Raw genomic sequence first — 13,745 nt, 5'->3', positions numbered from 1 at the left:
TGGAGACCAACAGGGATGTCTCACTGTCTTGAACCTTATATGCATTACTTCCTTTACCATTGCATAACAGGGTACTCTTCTCCAATATTTTATCCATATTCTAAAAGAGAAACAAACAGACACATCACAGGTTTACCATGTTGTATATGAAACTAATTTTGGTAAACCACTTCAGTAGTAAGGTGGACAGGATAAAAGCATGAAACAAACATATATCTATGTAGTATGGTCACTTGACGGTCTATATCGTTCTAGTTTATGTTGCCAAATCAAGATTAAGACGGTTCAAATCATATCTATTTAAGAGAACACAGCATAGACAGAATATAAGTGTGGGAAACTACATAGCAATAACGACACTTGTAACGTGCATTGCATGAGAACATAACTTTTTATTCAATTGAAACTAAAATAAACATAGAGCAAGTTACAACAACAAACATGTTAAAGAAATAGGTTTAAAACATACCTGTTGCGCCATTGGAGTTTCAATTGCATCCTTCAAATTTGAAATTAGTTGGTATGAGTAAATGCAGTGATGCAAGAGCAAATGAGTATGAACCATAGCTACGGAACTTGACCTGATAACAATTCTTCTTCTACTTTAAGCGTTGATTTGGGGTTCGGATTGGTGGTCCTCGTGCTTTGGGCACTGCAGTTGCCTTACTAACTGCTTGTGTTTGGGTGCTCTGTGGTGGAGATGGTGCTGTGTCAAGTGGAACTGGGTTACTATCTGCTTGAGTTGGGGTTAGAAGGGGTGTAGCTGGTTCTCCGTCCAACTGGGTAGGGGTACAATCTGCGTGAGTCTAGGTTATGTGTGGTGGGGCTGGTTCTTGGGCAAGTACAACTGTGGTTCTATCTGCATCGACAGGTAGCACGATCTTTTCTAAAGACCGTGTTTTTACTCCCACAGATACTGCCATCACCCCATCCAATTCAAATGGCTGATAAACAAGAAAATTAATTGAGTGTATAGACATTGTAAGATAGATAGGTGCAATGGATAGTAGGGAAGAAAATATGGCATGAAATAATTCACATTTATGTTGTCTAACCAAACAGAATAACGTGACATAATTTCACATATATGATGGCTAATTAAACAGGATAGCATGACACAATTTCACAGGTATGATGGCTAACTAAACAGGATAGAATGGCATACTTCAAAATATGATGACTACGTAAATAGGATAACATGATATAACTATACGATGTGTCTATTAAAGTGGTTGGCATGCCATAATTCACAAACATGCCATCGATGGAAACATGATGGCATGATATAATTCACAGATAGAATGACATAATTCAAAATATGATGACTATGTAAATAGGATCAGATGATATAACTATATTATGTCTTTAGAAAATGGGTTGGCATGCCACAATTCAGATACATGCTATCTATGACAATTCAGCCGGTCTATTCTGATAATATTATCAGAATAGTTATTCTGATAACACTTCCTCACTGCAGGCTCAATGCAAGTGCACGTCATTGTTTGAACCAAGTGTGCTGCAGTACTCACACGAGTGAACTTCGTGTCGAAAAAAACTGCATGCAGTCTTTTTCCGGTACTATTTTCGCTCTAATTTTTTAACCATTTATCGGAACGAGGCGTATAATATACCATTGAAAAGCTATTGATTAGGCGCAACTTTGCCATGTTGAACACTTTTCGAGATTCCTCTCGGTTTAAGAGCAGTTTCAAAAATGGTGCGGCGAACAACGAGTGGCATCAAGCATATTTTCATGATTTTTTCTAAACCGCTCATCGGAATAAGGCAAATGATACGTCGTTGGAAAGATATCATCGAGGCGCATCTTTTTCATATCTATTATTTTCTCTAGTTCGTTATGGTTTAAGAGCAGTTTCGAATTTATTAAATCGCGGAATTTTGTTTTTTTGAAATTTTTGCAATTTTCGGTACTGTTTTTGCTCTGTTTTTGAACCGTTTGTCTAAACGAGGCGTGTAATACGTCGTTCGAAAGCTATGGACAAGGCGCAACTTTCATATGTAGAAATGATTTTGAGATTCCTTACACTTTAAAATTAATTTTGAAAACGGTGCGGCTGCCGGTGAGTGACAGCGAACGTATTTTCGTAAATTTGTTCAAACCGTTCATCGGAACGATGCAAATGGTACGCCGTTGGAAAGATATCGACGAGGCACAACTTTTGCATGTAGAACACTCTCTCTAATTCATTATGCTTTAAGAGCATTTTCCAAATTACCGAAATGCAGACACTCTGTTTTTCACGACACCAAAATCGACGAGGCGCACTATATCAGACATAAAATTGCACTGTTTTAGTCTGAATACCACACTGCATCAGAGAGGCAAAATGTACTGCATGATTTATTTGTCATTTTTTCTAACTTTTTTATATAACAAGAGTGCACTGTTCTTTATTATTTGAGAGTGAATCGCAGACAAGGTCAAAACGCACTGCAATGTCGTCAAAAGGGGACTGCATGCATTTTGTGTCACTGTCGCCAAACCGCACTGCTTAGGACCGAAAACCATACTGCATCAAACGATCAAGCGAACTTCATGATTTCTTTTCTCAAACGTAAATTTTCCAAGCATATACACACCGCACTGCAATCATTTCTCAAAAGAAGTGAACCCACAGATACAATGTCTGAGGGTAGTCCACTGAACTGAAAGTGATCTTTTTCAACACGAGCAAGTGAGCTGCAAGAAAATTTCCCCACATGAAGAAGTGCACTCTGTCAAAAGCAAACTACTTTGATGTTGATGAAGTGAGCTGGATGTTCTTTTCCTACATCATTGTCGTGTCTCCGATTACGTGAGCTGGATGTTCTACTCCGATGTTGATGAAGTGTACTCTCGATCAAAAGCAAACTACTTTGATATGTGAGCTACACAGCATGGGGTGTACTGCACCAAAAAAAAGTGAACCTCTCAATACAAAAAATCTGGAGATGTAACGTATGTTGAGGGGTAACCGCAGTCAATTCCAAAGTTGACTGCAAAACAACACTAGCGAGCTGCACATGTCCAAAGTTTTTATTTATTTATTAGAAGGGAATCACATACACACACAACAAGAACACCTCACGAAGATATAGGTGAAACCGCCCTCACAGCAGAAACGAACTTCTGATAGGCACACACAGGATCACCAACGAACTGCACACGAGATACAAACGAGCGACGGCTACACTACAACACAAGGAATACATTTTTTAAAGTAAAAGCTGACTGAACTGCAAACAAAACCAAATCTCAAACACACACACACACACACACATGCCGCTGGACTACTCCACTGTTGGGTAGTTCCAAGTTTGTTGACTGCTATGATTTTTTATTTTTTCTTACGCATTTAATGACAAAGTAAACAATGATTTCTTTTCTTCTGTAGCCCCCGACGAACTGCGCGTCCACAACCGCGCCACTGCTCGCGTCGAGCGCTTGGACTGCAACAAAAATAGTAACCTGCTCAACACACACACATACTCTAATACAAAACAATATCATTTTCACTGGCAGCACCCAGCTGAACGTGCCACAGGTAGAGAATTACATCCCTGGACGCCGTCCACTTTTGTATGTTCCCCATCCTAAGAAAACAACAAAAAATGAACCGAAGAGAAATAGTGAGTGGACTGCGTGTCTGAATAACAAATTATAATGAGGTACTGTTTTTACAGATAGCTAGTGTACTGCATGATAAACTTTGAATTACTAAAAAAGGATGCCGCCGACCACCCTGTGGCGAACAGCAAGGAGTGGAGGAGAGAGCTGCATCCTGCAGGTGAGCGTCATGGCTCGCATGCCCGGGCGAGCTACACGCCGCACTCCTTCGCACTGCAATACCTGCCGTACCAACAGTGGACTGCACGCACGAGCCATGCGTAATGTAAGACAATCGCCGGCGAACTGCACAACCCATACACGCATCAATCCGCATCTCGCTGGACTGGAGGAGCGAACTAAGCTACAGCAGGAACGAGAGCGTGAACTTCTCACCTTCTCGTAGGGGAACAGACGCTCGCCAGGGAGCTCCTAGTCACCCACCGCACGCGCTCCGGCACGCATTGCCGCCTCAGCCAGCGCCAGCAGGCCGAGCGGACTGCATGTTATCACTATCCAACTGATCAGCAAAATTCTATTTTGACATGGGAGGAAACTTGTTTCTGGTGTGTCAAATCAAATGCAAGATGACTATGAGCTGCATGGACGTGTTCTCCAGACCGCACACAAGGAGGATGCGAACTGTAAGAAAGGGGTGTGGGCAGAAGATGCACATCACCGGAACGAGAGGCGAGGTCCCCATCTTCGACTGCATAAACGCCGGTGGTCAATGAGGGAACAGTGAACAGCAAAAAAAGCCTTCTGGTTGCACCTGCCTGTCATGAGGTGGAGTAGGGCATGAGGTGGAGCACCCTCCTCCCCCACGATGGTGAAGAAAACCCGACGATGTCAGATCCACAGCAGAGAGAAGTCAGAAGTGGTTGGGGTCGTGCCCGCCGGATCCACGTCGGGGGAAGGAGGCTGGTTGCAGCGGATCCAATGGTCATCGCCGTCACCCACTGGATCCACTGGTCACGAGCCACGTGCTTGGAGAAGGAGGGCCTTCCACCGGCGCTTAGCAGGAGGGAGGTGCAGGGGCAGCCGGATCTCGCCGGATCCGATAGGGCTGCGGCGGTTGGACTGCCTGGTCACCTCGGGATGATGAACCGGGCGGCGATGCGCGGGTCCGCGTGGACGGTGGTGGCTCTAGTTGCGCTCGGGATTGGAGGTGGCTGGGCGGGGCGGCGGAGATCCACGGACGGCGGCGCGACCCCCGGACGGCAGAAACAAGTGGAGGTCGAGGATGGACCGGGAGGAAGGTGGGGGTCATGGGGGAGAGCAGAGTGGGACGGCGCCGGGGAGGTGGGCTACAGCAGCGAGGCGTAGGTGGTGCAGTGGCAGGGGGATTCGAGGGAGTTGGTGCGGTGGTGGGGAGGGAGGGAGACGAAGAAAATGGGCACGAGGGAGATGTGGGAGGCGTGGGGGTGGCCGGGTTTGTTTCTTTAGATGGTTATGCTGGCTCGTGTGGGTGCGGGTCGGGAGTGTTAACATAATAAGAGGTGGGTGCTATTAGAATAAGGTTTTAAAGGGTGTTATCATAATAGACCCATCATATATATATATGTATATATATATATATATATATATATATATATATATATATATATATATATATATATACTAAGCAAGTGAGCAGAGGGCAATCACATATATGATGTGTCAACTAAGGAGATGGCATTCAATATTGTGTATATGATGTAAGAACTAATCATTGCAAGACAACATATGCATGATGTGAGTAATTTAACCCTGCCAAGTTTGAGCATACACCTCAGGGGGAGAATAGGACTAGTCATCTGCCTCTGAATCCTCCTCTGAGGAGCTATCTGTAACCAACAAGATATTTGCTTTAGCAGGTAGCATTTGTCTGCTCTGAAGACCTTGTTTTCACTTCAGATCTCTCCATCACCAATTCAAATGGCTAATGCACAGGAAGAGCAGTTGAATATACAAACATTGTTGACAAATGCAATGTGTAATACAAAAAAAGGACGGCATGATATAATTCACATGTATGACGCTTGGCTAAATAGCATGACATTGCATAATTGACATACATAATGCCTTGCAACAAGATAGCATTGCATAATTCACATATATAATGTCTTGCAACAAGATGGCATTGCAAAATTCACATACCTGGTAATTAGACACTAAACAAGTGGCATTCGCACAAAGCATGTCTAAACTAAGCAAGTGGCATGCCAATGCAAGACACCATATGCACGATATGAGCAATATAACCCTGCCAAGTTAGAGCGTGCACCTCGGGGGGGGAGGGGAATAGAACTGCTCATCTGTCTCTGAATCCTCCTCTGAGGAACTATCTATAACCAACAAGACATGCGCCTCATCAGATAGCATTGTTTGCTCTAAATACCTTGTTTCCACTCCATATTTTTCCATGACCGTGTCGAATGGCTGATGCACATGACGAGTAATTGAATGTACTAAAATTATTGACAAATTTAATATGTGATAAAAATTGATGGCATGATATAATTCACATATAAGATGACTGGCTAACCAGGGTGGCATTGTAAAATTCACATATATGATGCCTGGCAAAACAAGATGGTATTGCATGATTCACATATACGATAAAGAAACTAAACAGATGGCATTCACACAAAGCATATCTAAACTAAGAAGATGACATATTTGATGTATAAAGTAAGCAATGCAAGGCACCCATATGCATGATATTACCAACATCAACATGCCAACTTAGAGCAAAGATCTCAGGGAGTAAATAGGAGTTGTCTTCTCCTTCTGAATCCCCCTCAGAACATTTATCTTCATCTTGATTACAATCCAAAATGGCTGGAGGGGGTGCCTTTGCGCCCACCATGGAGCGACGTCCGGATGAAATTTTATTGACATGCAAGGCTCATCTCTTTTGCTCTACAGGTTTAGTTCCATTATGTACAATAACTGACACGCATAGGAATAAAACATAGAGAAATTATGTAAGGAGTGCATGCACAAATCCGTACTGATGGTAGCAAACTATGGATAGATCCAAAACCAATGATAGCAGGCAAATAATAGCTTTATTTAAAAAATATAGATAATGGCTCCTTTAATGTTTGTTTCCACCCAACATGAAACTCATAGTAGACACCCAAGATTAACCAGATAGTAGACAGATAGTATTGATTGCTGCCCCAATATGTACCCCATAACCATTTAAAAACTCAAGTTTAAGCATTAGTTTGGACCTGACTCGGATTCTAATTGGTGAACAGGATCATAAAGTAGCATGTCATCATATTATCGATGCATAACATAAGCAAACATGAAAAGTGCGACCTCTCTTGCAGACTAGTGTAGTCCTCAAGGTCATCTACTTAGTTGATAATGGTAATGAAGTTGTCGTGGCTGCTGGCAGTGGGTAAGAAGATCTGAGGCAGCGAAAGACAGTCTGGAGGGCGGATCCCAGTTGTGGTGGACCCTTCCATCATTGGAGCAGCTGAGCTTAGATGGAACACAGCGCAGTAGGAGCGGGACAAACCACACAAGGTTTTCTTTGACACATATTTGTAACAGAAGTAATTGTGTAAGGGCTTGTTTGAATTTGAGGATTCTAACAATGCAGGGATAGGAAATACATAGGAATAGGATAGGAATGAAAGTGCCAAACAGAGAATTTAAAATCATAGGATTTCTGCCAATATGGGTGTTTGGTTCACAAAAATTTGAAGATCACAGGATGCAAAGAAGAATGGTGAGATTAAGTCAAACCACAAGAAAATGTACGGTTATAATGCTATTATGCTACTATCTCTTGGTCTTGTGCTTCATGAATAGGAATTTGAAAAGGAGGACAAGTGAATATTAAAATTCCTACGGTTTTTCTTTCAGGGAGACACTAAATGAACAAATCCTACAGTTTTCCTTTGCTCCATTCCTTTAAACCAAATGCATGAGTAGTAGTGCCATAGGAAACTTTCCAATTCCTATGTTTTTCCTTCACTTTTCCTTTCTAGCATTGGCGATTCTAGAAGGCAGGCTTGAGCAGGGAAAAGCCTACACTCAAAATATGTTTTTGTGCTACTTCTACTACTCTGGACCCAGGCCACTTCCCTACTAGCTCAACTCACAGGCCCATCTACAAATTCACAGCTCAAATGCGCAGAGATAAATAATGATGGCGTTCAAGAGAGTCCATCACGGACAGCTAAGTTGCATGGTACCTCACTACTTGTCATATAGTAGGAGAAACTAATCGTATTTCACGTTACTACGTGTGCTCAGTGGACAATATATATAACATGTAGAGATTCAACAAGTGTACAACCTCTTTGGCAAAGCCATGTCGATCTCGGTGTGATTGGATCGGTCGGTGAGGATGCTCCGGCTGATTTGGTTGTCAGAGGAGGGGAAGAAAATCTTAGGCGTCTAGAGATGGAGCCCGGGGTACTGCTCCGCTGTGATGGAGGGTTTCGTCGTTGGAGCAGCTCCGGTGAGTTGTATGACGGCGAGGCTGAAGCAGGACAAGAGAGTCAATGTTAACCTGAGTGGAATTCTAATAGCATCTCCAATAGATGACATAAAATACATAACCATAGAGTGCTAGATATAAAATACATCAGCCGCTCATCTCTGAACTTAACTGTCAAAGCTAAATTTAACTGTCGAAACTAAATTTAACAGTCAAAACTGAATTTGGTGGTCGAAAGTGAATTTTACTTTCGAAATGGAACGCAGTAGTAGCAGAAAAGCAATAGCAGCAGCAGCGCGTGCGAGAGTCGGGGCAGCTGGTCATGTAGCAGCATCTCGGGTAGCACCTGCAGGGGCTCGAGGGAGAGCAGGATCTGCTACTCGTGCGGCAGCAGAGCGCAAGAGTAGAGCAGCAGCGCAAGCAGGAGCAAGAGCGAGAGCAGCAGCACAAGCAAGAGCAAGAGCGAGAGTAGCATCACAAGCACGAGGAAGAGCAAGAGCAGACTGGGCAGGTGATACATCTCCAATGTATCTACTTTTCCAAATACATTTTCCCTTGTTTTGGACTCTAACTTGCATGATTTGAATGGAACTAACCTGGACTGACGCTGTTTTCAGCAGAATTGCCATGGTGTTATTTTTGTGCAGAAATAAAAGTTCTCAGAATGACCTAAAAATTCACGGAGACACGTTTTGGAATTAATAAAAATACTGGTGAAAAAATCGGCATCAGTGGGGCGACACGCTGTCCACGAGGGTGCAGGGCGCCCCCCTAGGGCGCGCCTCCATGCCTCGTGGGCCCCCTGAAACTCCACCGACGTCAACTCCAACTATATATATATATTCTAGTTCAGGGAGAAAAATATCAGAGAGAAGGATTCATCGCGTTTTACGATACGGAGCCACCGCCAAGCCCTAATCTTCATCACGAGGGCCGATCTGGAGTCTGTTCGGGGCTCCAGAGAGGGGAATCCATCGCCATCGTCATCATGAACCTTCCTCCATCACCAATTTTATGATGATTTCCATCGTGCGTGAGTAATCCCATCGTAGGCTTGTTGTACGGTGATGGGTTGGATGAGATTTACCATGTAATCGGGTTAGTTTTGTTAGGGTTTGATCCATAGTATCCATTATGTTCTAAGATTGATGTTGCTATGACTTTGCTATGCTTAATGCTTGTCACTAGGGCCCGAGTACCATGATTTCAGATCTAAACCTATTATGTTTTCATGAATATATGTGAGTCCTTGATCCTATCTTGCAAGTCAACAGTCACCTACTATGTGTTATGATCCTGTAACCCCGAAGTGACAATAATCGGGACCACTCCCTGTGATGACCGTAGTTTGAGGAGTTCATGTATTCACTAAGTGTTAATGCTTTGGTCCGATGCTCTATTAAAAGGAGGCCTTAATATCCCTTAGTTTCCAATAGGACCCCGCTGCCACGGGAGTGTAGGATAAAAGATGTCATTCAAGTTCCTTTCCAATAGCATGTATGAGTATATTCAGAATACATGCCTACATTACATTGATGAACTTGAGCTAGTTCTGCGTCACCCTATGTTATAACTATTGCATGAGGAATCGCATCCGACATAATTATCCATCATTGATTCATTGCCTACGAGCTTTTCACATATTGATCTTTGCTTAGTTACTTTTCCGTTGCCACTTTTACGATTGCCACAAAAACTACTAATGTTACTTTTGCCACCGTTACTGTTACTTCCATACTACTTTTCTACTAAATACTTTGCTGCAGATATTAAGAGTTTTAGGTGTGGTTGAATTGACAACTCAACTGCTAATACTTGAGAATATTCTTGGGCTCCCCTTGTGTCGAATCAATAAATTTGGGTTGAATACTCTACCCTCGAAAACTGTTGTGATCCCCTATACTTGTGGGTTATCAAGAATATTTTCTGGCGTCGTTGCCGGGGAGCATAGCTCTATTCTTTGAGTCACTTGGGATTTATACCTGTTGATCACTATGAGGAACTTGAAAGATGAAAGAACCAAGATTTTTCCCTCAACTACGAGGGGAGGTAAGGAACTACCATTTAGCTCTGCACTTGATTCTCCTTCTGTTTTGAGTAAACATGCGACAACTACTCCTGCTATGGATTCTGATATGTCGCATGTTATTGATGATGCCACTTCTGCTATTCATGATGCTTATAATGAAAGTACTTATATGCTTGATAATACTGTGTCATTAGGTGAATTTCTTGATTACCAACTTGCTAGAGTTAGAGAGAATGAAATTATTGAAAAAGATAATATTGATGAAAGTGATGATGAAGATTCTCACCCTAAATATGAATTGCCTGATGTGCCTGAGGGTTATGTTGTGGATGAAGAAACTGCTAGAGACCTTTTTGCTTGCAAAGATAGATATGATCTTAAGAAACTGTTAGCTAAGCTAAAAGAAAAGTCTTTGAATGCTAGAATGAAATATGACCCTACTTTTGCTACTTCACCTATCTGTATTTCTCATAAGAATTATGATTTCTCTGTCGATCCTGAGTTAATTACTTTGGTTGAATCTGATCCTTTTATGGCTATGAATCTGAAACTGTTGTGGCATATCTTATTAAATTGAATGATATAGCCACCCTATTCACTCATGAGGAAAAAAAATCATTACTACTATATCCTTAAGTTATTTCCGTTCTCATTAAAGGGTGATGCAAAAACATGGTTTAATTCTCCCGCTGTTGGTTGCGTGCGTAGTCCCTAGGATATGATTTATTACTTCTCTGCTAAATATTTCCCCGCTCATAAGAAACAAGCTGCCTTAAGGGAAATATATAATTTTGTGAAAATTGAAGAAGAGAGTCTCCCACAAGCTTGGGGGAGGCTTCTCCGATTACTTAATGCTTTGCCTGATCATCCTCTCAAGAAAAATGAAATACTTGATATCTTTTATAATGGACTAACCGATACTTTGAAAGACCACCTGGATAGTTGTGCTGGTTGTGTTTTCAGGGAAAGAACTGGTGAGCAAGCTGAATTGCTATTGAATAATATATTGAGTAATGATAATGATTGGACACTTCCTAAACCAACTCCTAAGCCAACTTCGAAGAAAAAGGGGTATTTTATTTCTTAGTCCTGGAGATATGCAAGAGGCAAAGAAATCTATGAAAGAAAAGGGTATTAAAGCTGAAGATGTTAAGAATTTACCACCTATTGAATAAATACATGGTCTTAATAACCCGACACAGGTAGTAAAGGTAAGTTCTCTCTATAGATTTGATGAAGGTGCTATTCCTCGAAATAAGTCTGCTAGCCAATGCTTGGATGAGTTTTATAATTTTATTGTTAAATAAGAAAACTTCAAAGCTTATGTTGGTAGACAATTGAAACGTAATGCTCATATGGTTGAACACTTTAGTGATTATATGTCTAGAGTTAAAGGTGACCTTAAACTTATTAGTAGACATGCTTCTATGGTTACCACTCAAGTAGAACAAGTGCTTAAAGCACAAGATGATTTTCTCAATGAATTAAATAATAAGAAAAATGATAATGCTGTTAGAGTTGTGACTAAAGGGGGTAAAACGACTCAGGAACCTTTGTATCCTGAGGGCCACCCTAAGAGAGTTGAGCAAGATTCTCAGAAAAATAATGTTGATGCACCTAGTCCTTCTAAGAAGAAGAAAAAGAAGAACGATAGGACTTTGCATGCTTCTAGTGAACCTTTTGTTGACACACCTGAGAATCCCAATGACATTTCTATTTCTGATGCTGAAACACAATCTGGTAATGAACATGAACCTAGTGATAATGTTAATGATGATGTTCATGATGATGCTCAACCTAGCAATAACAATGATGTGGAGGTTGAACCTGCTGTTGATCTTGATAACCCACACTCAAAGAATCAACGTTATGATAAGAGAGACTTCGTTGCTAGGAAGCGTGGTAAAGAAAGAGAACCATGGGTTCAGAAACCCATGCCTTTTCCTCCTAAACCATCCAAGAAAAAGGATGATGAGGATTTTGAGAGCTTTACTGAAATGATTAGACCTATCTTTTTGCGTATGCATTTGACTGATATGCTTAAAATGAATCCTTATGCTAAGTATATTAAAGATATTGTTACAAATAAAAGAAGGATACCGAAAGCTGAAATTTCCACCATGCTTGCCAATTATACTTTTAAAGGTGGAATACCTAAGAAAGTAGGACATCCAGGAGTACCAACTATACCATGCTCCATTAAAAGAAACTATGTTAAAACTGCTTTATGTGATCTTGGAGCCGGTATTAGTGTTATGCCTCTCTCTTTATATCGTTGACTTGATTTGAATAAGTTGACACCTACTGAAATGTCTTTGCAAATGGCTGATAAATCAACTGCTATACCTGTCAGTATTTGTGAGGATGTGCCTGTTGTGTTTGCAAACGTTACTATTTTAACGGACTTTGTTATTCTTGATATTCTCGAGGACGACATTATGTCCATTATCCTTGGTAGACCCTTTTTGAATACTGCATGGGCTGTTATTGATTGCAACAAAGGCAATGTGACTTTTCATGTTAATCGTAATGGGCATACGGTACACTTTCCGAGGAAACAACCTCAAGTCCACAGTATCAATTCTATTGGAAAATTTTCAACGATAACTATTGGAGGTTTTGAATTCCCTCTTCCTACTGTCAAGAAGAAATATGATATTCTTATTGTTGGGGACATGCACATCCCCGTTGATGCTCTTAGTCGAAACCCCAGCTCGGGCAACGACAGCCTACAGAACTTGAGACCGGAATTTCAACAGGAGTTCGCCAAACTTAACTTGGTGATGGTCACTGAAGGCAATGTGTCAAATTTGGAAATACAGCCCACCCTAATGGAACAAATTAAGAAGGCTCAGCCTGGACACCCCAACATCGAAGGCATAAAAAGTAAAGTGAGTATGGGCAAGGCTTTAGAATTCGTCGTAGACGATAAGGGAATATTATGGTACGGAGACAGACTTTGCGTACCAAATATAGCGGACCTCAAACAGCAAATTCTAGCCGAAGGCCACACCACTCCATATTAAATCCACCCTGAAGGAACCAAAATGTACAAGGACATTCAGGAAATTTTTTGGTGGCACGGCATGAAGAGGGATATAGCCACATTCATTGCATGTTGTGATTCATGTCAGCGCATTAAAGCCGAGCACCAAAAACCAGCAGGACTATTACAACCAAACAGGATACCTGAGTGGAAATGGGACGAAATTGGAATGGATTTTATTGTCGGACTACCTCGGTCACGACACGGGAATGATGCCATATGGGTCATCACGGATAGATTAACTAAGGTGGCACATTTCATCCCAGTAAAGACAACCCACACCACTCAGAAGCTTGCCAAGCTTTATCTCTCCCGCATAGTTTGTCTGCATGGAATTCCAAAGACTATAATATCCAATAGAGGCACTCAATTCGTCTCTAAATTTTGGGATCGGTTACAACAAGCTCTGGTGACTCAGCTAGTATTCAGTACAGCATACCACCCCCAGACCGGAGGACAAACTGAACGTGTGAACCAAATTCTAGAGGACATGCTAAGAGCATGCGTTCTCACCTATGGAACCAGTTGGGAAGAAAGCTTGCTGTATGCCGAGTTTGCATACAACAACAGTTACCAAGCCATTCTACAAATGGCACCTTTTGAAGCCTTGTATGGG

At 41.7% G+C, this 13,745-nt stretch overlaps 1 long non-coding RNA gene across 2 annotated transcripts; it reads right to left on the bottom strand.

Annotated features, from left to right (window-relative positions):
- Window positions 1-3,028: 3,028 nt before the first annotated feature.
- LOC119285759 lies at window positions 3,029-5,043 on the bottom strand. 2 transcript variants are annotated; one of them, XR_005139794.1, is made up of 2 exons: window positions 4,007-5,043; window positions 3,029-3,916 (listed from the first exon to the last, which is right to left on the bottom strand). It is a non-coding gene; the product is annotated as an uncharacterized LOC119285759 (long non-coding RNA). The 2 variants fall into 2 exon arrangements; XR_005139795.1 differs by having other exon boundaries at window positions 3,029-3,872.
- Between the last annotated feature and the right edge of the window lie 8,702 nt (window positions 5,044-13,745).

This window comes from Triticum dicoccoides, chromosome 4A (genome assembly GCF_002162155.2).
Source record: "Triticum dicoccoides isolate Atlit2015 ecotype Zavitan chromosome 4A, WEW_v2.0, whole genome shotgun sequence".
Lineage (NCBI taxonomy): Eukaryota > Viridiplantae > Streptophyta > Magnoliopsida > Poales > Poaceae > Triticum > Triticum dicoccoides.
Note: the sequence above shows the minus strand (reverse complement) of the source record. Positions and strands in the feature narration are given on the sequence as shown.